The sequence below is a fragment of the Passer domesticus genome, chromosome 3 (assembly GCF_036417665.1).
Source record: "Passer domesticus isolate bPasDom1 chromosome 3, bPasDom1.hap1, whole genome shotgun sequence".
Taxonomy (NCBI): Eukaryota; Metazoa; Chordata; class Aves; order Passeriformes; family Passeridae; genus Passer; species Passer domesticus.
In genome coordinates, this window is record NC_087476.1 from 106,527,369 (window position 1) to 106,542,606 (window position 15,238).

Here is a 15,238-nt window from a genome sequence, read left to right on the forward strand (position 1 = left end):
CACAATAGAAAAAAAAAATCTCATCCCTTTTGCATGCCTTATCAACCAACCATTAGAAAAGGGAAAGGATTCTGTGCAAGGAAAAAATAAATTAACGGAGGAATTGAAGTGATCGATTTAAAATACAAGTGTGAGAAACTGACCCAAAAGCCATTGCTGTCTCTCAGGATTCAAGAGGCGGGGACAGCTGATTGATGGTCAGAAGCTGGTTTACAGGGCTCAACATGGCATTCATATAGGACCTCTTAACCCTGCAATCATCCTATGACCCCAAACACTGCCTAAAGGGTAACACACTGCTCTTCTTGCTTAACCAACAACATCACAATTCACCACATATGGATATCCCCACCTTTCCTTTGCCTGAGTTACTCTTTGCTGAACTCTGCACTGGTCATCTGCTGGCACGTCCTGCTCCTCTTGTCCTGTGTGTTTCATCTTATATCCTATTTCCACAACCCACATCCACAGCTGTCAGTGGAAATTCTTTTTTAAAAGGAACCACAAAAATTTATTTGCCTTTGTTTGGTATCATCCTGTGTTAGCAGCATACACTAATCTTAGACCCAACAAAAGATAAACATTAGATTTAACTATAAATATTGGCATGAGTATTATTTATTAAAATAAAATGTTGGCGAGTTTTGGATGATTCAGAAGAAAAAAACCAGCAACTTAGTTCCTTAAAAACAGTCCAAAATTTAACTAAACTGTGTGGCAGCATGCTTACTGGTTAGACCAGAGTGAGGGACTGGGAGACAGTGTGAAATCTCTATTCCCAGTAGGCAACATGATCGTGGCCAAGTTATTTAGCTCCTGTTTGTTTATCCATCTGTAACATGGGTGTAAGAAGAGTTATTTCCCAGATGGCAGCATGGTGAAACTTAATTGATGTTTGTAAACTTCTGGCAGAACCTCTGATGAGAGGTGAGCACAAAATAATATTACATTCACCTTCTGGGAGCTGCTATTGCATTTATTTCATAAATGCAATAAAGATAAATTGAGAGTTACAAGAAGAGAATTATTAAAAATATGCTCTAATAATTAGTGCATTCAAAACACACATTTGTGTTCACAGAATACTAATCAGTACTTGTACAGCAGTATAGATCAGACTCGGGTAGTGACTGTTTTATATTATGAAGTGAATGCATACATTGTCCTTGAAAAGTTGAAATAACTTATTTTCTTCTGTCCTGACTTTACTGAAATGACCCAAAATGCTTTAAAAAATTTTAAAATTTGCATATATATTTTAAATTACTTTCACAGAATACATTCCAGGGCAGTCACAAATTGCAGTAGCTCTCTATTTTCCATCTCTAAACTAGACATGGGAACTGACACCATGGGCCCAAATTCAGAAAGCACTCTGTGGAAAATGCTATCTCCAGCAGCAAGCAGCACCATATGTTGCTATAGGATATTCCCTTCCTACTTCACATATTAGACATTACTGAGGGATTATGGCTTACTTTCAAGCCTTTTCCTGTTTTCAGCCGTAACTGTTATAACTCTGACTGCCCTTGTTACCCATAAAAAAAACCTATCCTTCTCACTTCTTCCTAAAAATGTCATTCTACAGCAGATTTCCACAGACAAGTGCCATCTTAGATAGCAACTCATGGAAATAATACTTGGACAGCAACTCAGATAATACCACTGTGTTTCTCTCTTCCTTTTTCATAATGACTTGTCTAAATTCTCTCTAGCACCATGGATGGCAGATCCAAAGAAAAAGTCATTCACTAGAATTTACGAGACACTGTTAATTCTCCTAATAATCTCTGTTCTTGTACTTTTCCTCAGAAGACAGGATAAAGGGCCCATAGGTCTAAAATAAAATTTAAAATAATATTTTAAGAGACATCTTCTAGGACAAGCAGGATTCATGATCAGAGATGTCTGTGTGTAAAGCAGTGGCTCAGTGGTAGATCCCATGGGAGCCCTGTGCAAGTGACACACATCAGTGCTGAGACACCACAGGTACCACTGCAGAATTTAGGCTTCATCTCAGACAGTGGCTTTAGCCAAAAAGAATGTAGAGGAAGACCAAGGATATTTTACTATTAGCAGTTACCAATTTTGAAGGACCTGAACCCAAAACAAGTCAAAACCCTAAGAACTCAGCTCTATGATGTAACTTCTTTAACTTGATGTCTTGCAATGTCACCTACTACAGTGACAACATTTTCATGAAACTTGATCAAACAAAAAAGTAGACACTTAACAAAACAAAAAAAATAAAACAAAGAAACCCATAAAACAAAACCCCCAAAAAACTCCAAAGTAACTAAACAAAAAAGAAACCAAACAAAAAAAAAGAAACCCATTAAAATGAAAGCAAACAATAAAACAAAAAATCCAAACCAAACAAACAAAAAAAACCCCAAGAAAATAAGAAACAACTTTAAGCAATTTGAAGACCCCTGAGTTGTGATTTTGGGGTAGGCATTTTAGCTGTTGGGAAATGGTGGGTTTGATATTTCTTGTTTGTCTTATGGCGTTTGGTTGGGTTTTTGGTTTCATTTTGTCAATAAGATGTATCCCAGGTTGCCAGCAATAGACCATGCATTTTACTTAAACAGGGATTTACAGTCTATGAGTCTCACGGAATGAATGTTCCTCCAGTGAATGCAAATATTTCTATTTGATACATTGACATCCCTGGGTTTGTCTTGTTTGCTACAAAGTGTGACTGTTTCCATGTCTGCCTTCCATTTGATTACTTAATAAATTTAAGAAAAAATACTCAATTTTCCACAGGTTGATTGTGCATGGGAAAAAAATATGTTCCTTTAGCATGGATAACTGTGTAGTTGGTATGACCCATTTTCTTCCTACTTTTCCTTCACACTCCTTCATAAACAACCACTATTCATAGGTTTAATTACAGGTATTTAATTACAGGCTTCAGAGATTTAATTACAGGTATTAAACAACATCCCTTCCAGCTGAAAGGGCTACTTCTTTTCTTTGACCTGTTTTTTCAGGCTTTCTACAAAATCAAGCAGATGCTTCCACTTGAGCTGAGCCCATCTTATGCTTAAAAAAAAAAACCAAAAAAAAACCAACCAATTGCAGCTACAGTAAGATTTCATAAAACAAAAGTCAAAATTTGGGGGCCAGGAAAAGACTCACACAATCAACATTCATATGCCAGTATGCACCAACATAGTTCAAGGCATGATCCAAGACTAGTAACCAGATCCTATATGCAGATGCATCTTTGATGTACTTAAATAACTTCCACATGGGAGTTCTCTCCTGAGACTACAACTACTAGCTGATGCTCCAATATGGAAAGGAACCATGACGGAAAGAGGGAAATGTCTACTGAATACTGTACGGAATAATGCAGCTGTTTTATATAATGATTATTAGCACTAGACATTTTCTAAAATGTTATATAACAATACCTCATTATGCAGACAATATAGATATCCACAAAAGCATATGTAAAAATGAAAACACATTTATGATTTTGACATTTCATTATAATACATGATTATGGGGTTTAATAGCATTTTTTTTCAACATGGATTCCATTGGCACACCCTCAAGAAATTAGGACTATATTTGAAGTGCTGAGTATTTTTCTCTATTTATTTTCTTCTCAGACTCCCAGAAATTAATTTTTTCTTTGTCAGGTAACAAAACTCCTCCTACTAGCTCCCACATCTTTCTAAAAGGAAATACAGCATACAACCAACACAAACACTGACGAAAATCTGAGATCTAAGCCTGTGACAGTCAATATTCCAATGTAAACACAGGCAGCACGCAGGGGTCTTCCCACTCTGAGCCATAGAAAAGGAACTAAGACCAGTTCATCTAATTTCAGGCATTCAAAGTTACTTGTAAAGGGAGAAAGATTAATTTCCAGAGGATGGTTTATATTCCCTAACATCTTGCTAGATGACTGAAATTTGTTGGAATGGATCTGGACAAAAAGCTACCTGCCTTGATGCAGCAGCTGTAGAATGCATCCCCCCCTACACCTTTCTAAATAAGAGAGACCTTTTCTAGGTACAGTATTATATACTGAAAGTAAAAATGGTTTACATCTGTGGCACTGCCCCATAAAATTTTATAATGCAGAGTGTGGGCACCATTTCCACAGCATAACTTGCTTTCCTGCAATGACTTAGGCATGGATCAAATAGAGCTGTTAAGAACTGACAACAAATATTTCTACAAAATAGTGAGACAGCTGACCAATCTAAATTAGAACAGAAAGCTAAGTCCAAAATAGATATGACTATTTTCACTGCACCTGTGGATACAATCCTCTAACCAGGAAAACAAATAAAAACATTATGACCTCATCCATTTAGAGGTAAAAAATAGTGTTCAATATTTTGTATTTCAAACAGTTTTAATTTCTTAAATGAGAACTAAAATTAAAAACTATTTTCAAAGATAGCTGTTAGGTCTGCAGAAACAGTAGAAACCGGCTAACCAAATTGTTTGCTGCAAATTGTTTATCTGGCTACAGGCACATGCTAAATATTTGCCCAATTCACCGGACAATCTTTATACCTGAGAAAAGCTCCTACCAAAGCTATTAAGTAAGTATTAATCCATGTTTTGCCTCTAATTAAATGTCATCTATGTTATCTTGTGTGCATAAAGGGCAAAGGATGATACAGTTTTGACTTCAGATAATTAGACACCTTCCATTAATTATGCCTCAAGACAGACTTTGATTCAGATATCTCATGGTACCATTAATGTTTTGGTTTTCTTGATCTGTCCTGGAGAAAGAGAGTAATGTCAGTTCTAGAAATATGATTCCTAACATTGTGGGGGAGAGCAGAATTTTGGACATTCATTTTACAAAGCATCTTATTATGCAAATATCCCAAGACAGTGTGCTACTTTAAAAGGTTTATACATAAGCTCTGCTTCAAGAAAAATGTAAAAATTCTTCTGTTACATTTTTCAAAATATTTAGTGAGAGTGCTTCTGTAAGTATCCCAGGGCTGATTACATTCAATTATTAACATCATACAAATGAGACTAATTAACCTTGTATTCCACTATACCTACTACTAATTACTTTTATGTTTTATTTCTAATAGCCTTTTGGCTGACCAATTATTTCCTGTTTATAATGTTCTCAAATTTTAATTTTTAACAACATATATTCTATTATCCTCTCAGAAAGAGCCAAGTTTTATTTTTGTCCAAGTTTTGTCTGTCAAATGACATTGACATTTATCCATTAAGCCCCATACCTGAGCTGCAGATCATGCAACTCTCAATTCAAAATCAAAGAAATAGCAGAAAGTAGATTCATGAACACTTCTGCAATTTAGAAGCAGATGCAAGTGTGATCATGCTTTATAACCTTGTTTGTACCTCTTCTATTGCTCATGTTCTTAGGACATAATTCATCAATACCTTTTGAAGGGAAAGAGCAAAGAACTCTTCTATTCATACAGGTCCCTTATATAATCTCTAACATTTCAGCTACACTGATTTATGTTCAGTTTCTGAAGGGAATATAACTATCAGAAACACTTATTAATTTTGCACATAATTTTGTGATCATCTTTAACTTTCTAGATCTATTAGTGCTACACTCTGGCAAAGAAATCCTTGCAAATTTAAGCAGGAAGTGAAGAAATAATTGACTAGTAAGCGTACTAGTAAGCGTACTAGTAAGCGTACTAGTAAGCGTACTAGTAAGCGTACTAGTAAGCGTACTAGTAAGCGTACTAGTAAGCGTACTAGTAAGCGTACTAGTAAGCGTACTAGTAAGCGTACTAGTAAGCGTACTAGTAAGCGTACTAGTAAGCGTACTAGTAAGCGTACTAGTAAGCGTACTAGTAAGCGTACTAGTAAGCGTACTAGTAAGCGTACTAGTAAGCGTACTAGTAAGCGTACTAGTAAGCGTACTAGTAAGCGTACTAGTAAGCGTACTAGTAAGCGTACTAGTAAGCGTACTAGTAAGCGTACTAGTAAGCGTACTAGTAAGCGTACTAGTAAGCGTACTAGTAAGCGTACTAGTAAGCGTACTAGTAAGCGTACTAGTAAGCGTACTAGTAAGCGTACTAGTAAGCGTACTAGTAAGCGTACTAGTAAGCGTAACTCTGCTGTTTGTGGGGAGACTGTTCATTTAGATTTCATTCTTTGCTTTACTGCTTTTCTTCTTCAATTCCTCCCCTCCCCCTCATTAAGCCTAATAAATGCATCCATCCAGGAAATCATAACATGATATAAAATAACTTCATACCCTAAAGTGGTTACTCTGCATGTTCATGAAATTGTGTTAGTGGTCTTAGATTAATAGAGAACAGATCCTGAATTGAGAGCTATTTGCACTGCCACCCTCCAACAACACAAGTGCACCATAACTGTACAAACCACCTTATGAAATCTAACACAATTATCAATCAAGAGCCAGAAATGGAAAATTAACAGAAGCTTAGTCTTAAGATTTCATAGACTAGTAGAATTGACTTTCTATCTTAAGCTTAAAAAAATAATTTAATCAAAATTATTATATTTCACAAGATCTGAGTACAGATTCTTTTTTGCTAAGATTCATAGCTTCTTTGAAAATAAATTCTTATCTTACTTCCCTAATAAAATTTAAAGGTAAAAATTTCTGCAAGCAATAAGATGCTGGCAATAAGATGAAAATAGTGTTATTCTTTTCTATATTAAAGGTTCGAATTCTTTGGAGTATGTAACTACAATTTTGAACTCTTACCAAGAACGTCATAATGGTACATGGAAGTGTATAGGTCACAGACACAACAGGAAACTGCAGCAACCATTTGGGGTCCCTATGGCACAAAACACCACCTGCCATCTAAATCTGAGAACCCTTTCTCTTAGTGCTGTGTTGCAACCAAAGAAGACAACTGCATAATGGCTGCCCAATGTTTGAAACCCTGAAATGCTGACCCAAAATGCACTCAGGTCAGTGAGCCTTTCTGTGTGTCCTCAGGCCTTTTATTAACTTATGATGTCCACCTCCAGCTGATAGATAAAATCATTTGCATTACTCATGCAGATATAAACAAATAAATTAGGCATGCAGCAAACTGAGGAATGAAATTTACTGCAGCCTGCCACCACCTGATTTGCCTGGATGCAGTGATTTCTTATACTGGTAAACTGTAGGTACAAAAATACTTGTGGACAACAAACTAGACACTTCAAATACTTTATGGATATATTTTTTCACTCATATAAAGCCTTAGTTCTGGCTGACATTGGCTCAGTTTCTGTAAAATTGTACTTCAGGTAAGAAAAATCTCTAAGCAGCACTACAAACTTGCAACCAATCAATCTGAAGCTATGTTAAATATGCTGAAAAAACAGCTGTGTAAGTACATGCATTTCATGACCTTGACAGTGGATAAATAAGAAGGGATAGCCTCTCTTCCATCATGCTTTAGAGGCTAGATAGCTCCTCATCCAAAGCTTTGGAATACACAGAGCTTTGGAAGACTAAAAACATGGCAGAAATAAAGAGTCTTGTGCGAAAACAAATACTGAAAGCACCACAGAAACAAATATATTCAATACTTACTTCTGACAGGCAGCATCAATAATCAAACATGCATGATTTAGCTTCTTAAAATATGTTACTTCAAATGCTTGAGATGATTCTATAATATACCCCTTTCAAATAAAGAAATGTTTATGTCAAAGAAGTTTAAGAATCTCAAGCTAGTTACCATTATAAAAAAAATTGTACTGCACAAAGAAGCTACCAAAACTGTCACTAGTGAGCAATGTCAGAACAGACAAGGGCTTGAACATCTCCATTTTGGGTGTAAAAGCCATCAGCAGGATGCTTTCAGAAACCTTATAAGTCTTTAAGTATCATATGTGTCTGTTGTGTACCTGTGTGGTCATACCACCAAGCCTGACAGAGTTGGAGAAGTGTTGGAACAATGCTCTGGGACACATGGTGTCATTCTTGGGGCTGTCCTGTGCAGGGCCAAGAGTTAGACTTTGATAATCCTTCTGGGTCCCTTCCAACTTTGACTATTGCTATTCTGTAAATAAGAAATTGAAGCAGTCAGAATTTTTAATTAAACTCTGTGCATAATTTTTATTATTTAATACTCTGAGCCACACTGAAGTCAAATCTATAGTATCTGATTATGACTCCCAGCTGCTACTGTGTATGTTCTGCAAAAAAAAAAAAAAAACCTTGAATACATCTACTATCAGTAACTGATTTGTCTTAATTTGGCCCAAAGCTGCTGTGACTGGAATTTCCATCACTCTAACACTTTCTGTGCAACCACACTGGCATAGATATTTGAACATTTCATACTCACCTTTGATTTTCCTGAGTGATTTTCACTTTATTTAAAATTTCTGCGCTATTTCCTTCAACTTCCTGTAAAAAAAGACATAAATGGTGAGAAACACTGAAATACTTTTCGGTATATACCAAAAAATCTGCAGCAATACTAATTGACAACATGTCTGATCAGCGTTTAAAATACTCCAATTTTTTTACTCCATTAACCTTGACATAAATTATAGTAAGTAGTCTCTGTGTGACAGGAGTTTTAATTTAGCACTATATCTCAAGTTATGTATGTCTTTGAGTCTGACACAGAGCCTCTCTTCTGGCCAGTTTTGTTACCTTTTTTTTACCTCAGAGGAAAACTGAACAGACAGTAAAACCAGGTCTTACCATGTAAACAAGGAAGGGTGTTCACAGCACCGTTTTTTGCTACAGCCACTACTATGCTACAAATGACTTGATTTTGTCTTTCAGTATCCATTTCTGGCTTTTAGATTGGGCTGCTAGACAAAGCTCTGAATGCAATGAGCTTTGTACTTCACATTTCACCTATATCTGAAATGATGCCTGCTTTTTTGGCTGCTAACATAGAGCTTCAGAGTCTGCAGCAGAACCTAAAATTGTTTTATTCAAACTATTACTCACTTCTCTCAAGACATCTGTTAGTTCCTATATTTTACAGGAGTCTTTCCAAGTTCCTGCTGCTGAGCTGTTCCATGAATTTCATATGTCAGGGTTATCTTCCACAGGGTTTCACCTCCTTCCAGTGCCTTCAGTACAGTTGGAAGGAGGAGATTTTGCAGCCTTGATTTACATATTTAGATCAAAGTGCTCTAATAGCTCTCCACAGCCATTTAGGAAAAGGAAAATAAGAACAAAATAAGGAATTATATCCCATACCTTTCCACTTTCTAGAAGGCAAAGCACAGCAGGCCTAACCTGAAACTTGTCAGAGCCAAAGGGAAGATTTCCAGTCATATGGGATTAGAGCTAGTGAAGGTAACTCATGTATAAACTAGTTTGCTGTATGCCTGAACCACATTGGGATCTAAGGAGATAACCTTTATTTGGCATTGGAGAAATGTGTTTGATGAGTTGACTTTCATAGTTTGAGCATGAAAAGGCAGTAAGAGATCAGTTAAACAGATCTGCTAACATTCCAGCAAAAGAAAATGCATCAGACATGCTTATCTTTCTAAAAATAAAACCTCCATGGCAAAGAACATGTTGTACTTACATGGCATTATGAAACGTTTTTAAAATACTATGGCAATGCTGTGGTTTAATTAGAATGTTCTTAAATTATAGTGGGTTTTCCCTTTCAATGAGGGGTTTAAAATGTTGAATTACTGTTACAAATGGTGTTACAAATTCAGAAAGCCTACACAAGGATTCAGCAGAAGTATGCTTGAAGGGCCAAGTCTCCCAAGGCCTGCAGGGGCCATTCCATTTTCCCTTATGGCCACTTAAGGAGTATAAGAGGTTTCCCTCCCTTGCTGATGTGGCTGTCTCCTGTTGGGACACCTATACAACATTGCCATCTGCTGACTTTCTCTTTTCATTACAGTACAGACAAGCTCAGCCTCCCAAAAAATCCACTCTATAAACCAGCAATTTATATTTAAAGACCTTCTGAATATTTATATCTATTTTTTTAAAAAAAAACAAAAGAAGTACTTCCCAAAGTGATTTTTTTCAGAGGATCATATTTCATTTGTTATCATGCCATGGGGGAGCATATCTCAGAGTACTTACACAGGAACCTTACATAAGGCACATGGATCCTAAGTTGTCCTGTTTGCTAGGAAAAAAAAAAAAAAAAAAAAAAACAAAACAAAAAAAGGAGACAAAAGAGGAAGAGTTTATTACTTACTGCTGCTGTTCACTGTTTTAATATCTCGATACCAAGTAAATCTTCTAAACAAACCAAGAGTCCTCTTCATTTCCCAAAGCTCTCCAATGTTAAAAGCTTGCTAAGTGCTTTAGAAACAAGTGACAGACTTCTTTCTTGTACTGTTAGGTAGCAGTGCACATGGTTGGTTGAAAAATTAGGCAGGAATAACAGTTATTTTAAATATGTCATCAAATTTAAAGACAGTCAAACATATAACAAGAACACTGGCTCTACTTATACCTGCAATTTTCACTTTGTGTTTTTCACAGTTTTTTTCAGCTTTTCTGTGACTTTTTGGCACCTGTTTTATTAACAGTACACTTAATTAATTTCATCTCCTGTCAACAGGTATAACTTCAGGAGACAGTAAGTTTGTAGATATGTTTGACCTTTTAGATGCTTAGTCAAACATAAGCCTTACATGAACAACTGCTGTTTGTCCACCATTAGGAGTGACACATTATCCCCTGCTCATGCTGACTGTACTTTTAGCTGCATGAAATTACCTCCTCACTTCACACAGCTGGAACACTTAGCAGCATAACCGATGACAAGGACATGTTAAAGTGCCTTTATTGAAATCTTGTGCTATTTCTAACTGCACGACAGCCAGCAGAAAAGGAATGCTGCTTGTAAATGCTGAATGCACTAATCCTGTAGAAATTTGCAAGCATCTATCTTTTATAGTTTAAGTGGTCCTTGCACAGGCCACCTTCAGTATGCAAATTTTGGCACATGAACAAATTTCTGCATGTTCTGTACCTTGGATTACACGGTATTCAATACAAGCATATCTCTCACTGCTTGCTTTGTACAGCACCAATGACTATGAAAGCTGAACCAATAATGATGCAGCCTAGTGAACCACAAAAAAACCAAACAAGTAACAACTTCATTCTGTAAATATTCATGTTAATATTTGTCATTTTATTAAAAATCAATTACTTGAGATCAAGAATCTATCAAAAACTTACAAATCAATCTAGATTTAAACTTGAGTTTGCTGTCTGCATCTGAAATATGTTCACAGCTATGGTCATTCCTACATACTAGTGAATAAGCTCCAGATATGTTTGGTTATTTCAGCATCCAGAAATGAGATTTCAAAGGATATCAGGAGACAGTCCTATCTCTCCCTCCTTGAAGTCCCTAAGCATTTCAGCATTCATTTCAAGGATACATGATACCAACTTGGAATACTTAAAAATCCCACCCAGAACCCTTTTTTTTCCTCCAGGCTAAGAAACAAACAGGTTAAAATTAATTGTTATGAATAAAAAGTTATCTTTTTTTTTTTTTAAGGTTGCAGAGTTAAAACAAGTTGGACCAGTTGCTGCTAAGTTAGCTTCATTGTTAATAGTTCTTCTTCAATTACCTGTTAAGGGTTGGTGATTAACCATTTTCTCCCTGATGCTTGCCAGGGAGTGACACCAGATCCCTGCAGGTACCAGGAGAATGGGAGTGGCATCAGAGCTAGTACGCAGTTGAGAAATTCATTGCACCAAATTTTGCAGTTTTCCAGGAAAACCCCTAAAAACAACAAGCCAACATAGAACTAGGGGACCTAGGTGATGTCTAAGGATGGGAGCATAGTCCAGTGCCTGCTTGGATCCTTTTTGCTTCTCACCCTAACCTGAAAAGATGTTAACTAGAGAGACGACCCGAGATGTTAGACCGAAAAAGCAAAATCTGCTAATCTCCCATGAGGACAGAATCCCCAGCTCTGCCTGCAGACCAGCGGACAAAGCTGCATCACCCTCCTCCTCCATGCCATGCCTGGGAGCAGTGGCAGCGGGGGCACGACCCATCGATTTCTCCCCACCTGAGCTGATTAAAAAGGAGAAAGATCTCCTGCCCATTGCCTTCATTAATGATGCTGTTGTTTAATGTATATTTACTTGCAAACTCCCAGAACTATAGCATGAATACAGAAATATCCCCTATGTCTGTAGGTGACCATCTGACAAGTAAAGGTCAGCCTACAAACCTCCCATTGCAGGGGCAGAGGCAAGATACTGTGGTGAGCATAGAAGCACCCAAATTAGGCATATATTGTCTGTAAGGATAAAATAAAGACCACTGAGGGGCAATATCTCAGTGCTAAAAGGTCTGTCATGGTTGTACCTACATGGACACCAATACTTCTTCAGAAATCTTACTAGGACACATTTAGAATTTTTTTTTGTCCATATTTTTCTAAGGGTCTTGGCCATTATATGCACCGTCATGGCATAAACCACTATTTCTTCCTTCACTGTCTCTAGTGCGTTCATGTCTTCCCATTTATCAAGAACTTTACACCTCATAGATTCAAGCTGTTCTAAAATAGAGACCAGTTTTTCTTCCTCTCATGTCTGTTTCAGGTTTCCAGAAATAAAAAAGTACAGGCACAATTTAAAGGACAGAGCTGGCAGTGCAAAGCTAATTGTCATCTAAGGCTGTGTCCACAGAGCTCTTAGGAGGTAGACACACATATAAACTTGAGTTAACCATGCCAAACACCCACAACATTGTCTACAATTTGGTTGGGTACACACACTCACTGTACCCACACTTTATTTCCACCAGGAAATGAATGCTGGCACACAGGCTGTGCCACTCACCTTTCACAGTCATCCTCAACCAACATCCCCTAGCACTTTATGCAAAAATAGTCAGGCTCTGGACACAAAGGGAACCGAGACAGGGAAGAAATTACTGAATCCCAGCACAAAGAGCAGATAATAGCACACAAATAGCAGAATAAACATGTTGTACTCCCTTAGCAGAGTCCAGAAAAAAATGCACTTCAGAATTTTACAGGCCAAGTTCACTGTCACTTCACCCATTCACCTCACTACAGGTCAATAATGTAACGTTACAAGATCCTGCATGGCCAGCTCATGCTTCTGTCCAGCCAGGGTCTTATTTGAGGCAAAGACCTTTTTGGCTTTTCACAGCTTGTCAGCAAGCTCGTCTGCAGGCTGTCAGTGTCCATGCTGCTGCAGCCAGAGCTGTATTACAGACCCTTGCCAGCTCCTCATCTAGAGAAGGAGAGGCACTGCATGCACAAATAGTTTATTTACAGACCACTGGAGTGAAGGGCACTTTCTCCCCTGGTGGTATCCTGTTTTATCTGTCTCCCACACCTGTGTCCATGTGCAAGGGAAGCCATGGAGAAGAGAATAGCCAGGAAAGATGGGTGCAGGGTTATACCTCCAAGGCTTTGCAGATGCAGAAGGGAAGGAAGGAGGAAGGAAAGGCACAGGTGAAGGGAGTGAGAACATGGAAAGGAGGAACTGGCCTTTCCCTGCTGTGTGAGAGATTCCAGCCTTGCTCTCTGGCTTGTCTCACTCCTGCAATGAGCAGGTCAGGAAAATCCTGTTGACTGAGGGGATGGCCTAGAGCTGGGAGGGGCTTTCAGAGTCTGCAGTAATTCAGGCATATTTGATATGTAGCAGCTTTGTGCCAGGGTGTCAGATTCAGGACTAGGCACTATATCAAGTAATGATGATGTTTCAGCATTAAACATCACAGAACACCTAACTTCCTACTCTCCAAGCAGCTTGTCAGCAGCAGGCAGCACTCCTCTTCATCCCTCTGGTCTGTGGTGCAGTATCAGCACTCAGTCCAGTGGGAGCCAACAGATCTGATGAAAAGTGAAGCAGGCTGGAGGAAGAGTGTGAGCCAAATTTGAGGGATGCACTGCCTCACATGGGGAAAGGGCCTGGCCGTGCTTCCTGCTGCTCCCTGCCCTGGGCTCCAACAGCCACTAGCTTCTCAGAGATCCTGGGTTTTGTGTGAAGCACTGTAAACAAGAGAAGAGCACAATCTCACTCTGTGGATCAGAATAACTGGCTGGTCCTGGAAGGGCCTCAAAGAAATGTCACCTAGAGAGAAGAAAATTTTAGAAAATTTAGAATGTTTTAGAAAACATTAAGAAAACTTTATTCAATGTTTAAATAAACTCATATCTCCCTTTTCTCCTCTGAGAAAATTGTAAAGTTGTCATTTCAGGTTAACACTGATTGAACACTTTAATTGCTTGCATTAACATATCCTACATTAAAAAAAAACACTCAACAAAACAGACCAAAAAAACTAAACAAACAAACCTCCCTCCCCAAACAATATTTGAACAATGTTTGTAAAGCTTTGTTCCCTATAGTGCCAGCACATGTTAGCCTATGTAGCCCAAATTTCTTGGCTTGGGCTTCTAAATACAGCAGTAAGACAAAAAGAACAGCAACATTAACAACTTTCTGACTTGGCTAGTTTTAATTCCTTAATGTGTAATTGAGGAAGACATAGAGGGGAAGTTTGAGGTTAACTGAGTTTGCGCTTCTGAAATTAGTACCTGACAAGGAGGAGAAAGGGAAAAACCTTTACCCATTGTTTAAATGCCTTTTAGCTCATTTTATGCAAAACTATTCCTCAGATATGTCTTGGCTGAGAGAGTTCTGTTTGTTTTATTCATTAGTCCTGTGGGAAATCCAGAGCCAATGACTGATTTTACTGGTATTTTAGTGGTTGACTGCAAAGCAATGGAACTCAAATTCTGTACCATGCTGTAGAAACAAACATAATCAGAGCAGCTGCATTCAGGCATATATTCATTGATGGGAAGGCAGTTACACTAGGGAGAAATTTGGGCCAGTTTAGCTGCCAAAGAAAAAAAAACCATAAAACCACAACCACAGCTGGCTTGACTGTTTAAGCACTGTTCCTAACACTACACAGAAAGAAGACTAAGAAGATTTGGATCTTTCTCTTCTCTCAAAGAGGAACTTTACATCACCCCATGAACAGCTATTTCCTTATTTACCACTTTACAATTCACTAACCAGTATGTTCTCACACTCTGGAAGAAAATGGCTTTCAGAACAGGTTTTCACTAAAGTCATAAAATGCAGGTGTGCTGTGGTCAGACAAGTTATACTTTATCCTGGTGACATTTCACAGGATTCCCTAGCTTATCAGAAATCAGCTTTTTTTTTATTTTTACTCTCCCACAACTTTCTAGATTTATGTTTTTATCCTACTTGAAGATCCTAATACAGATTCCTTACAGATCAAAA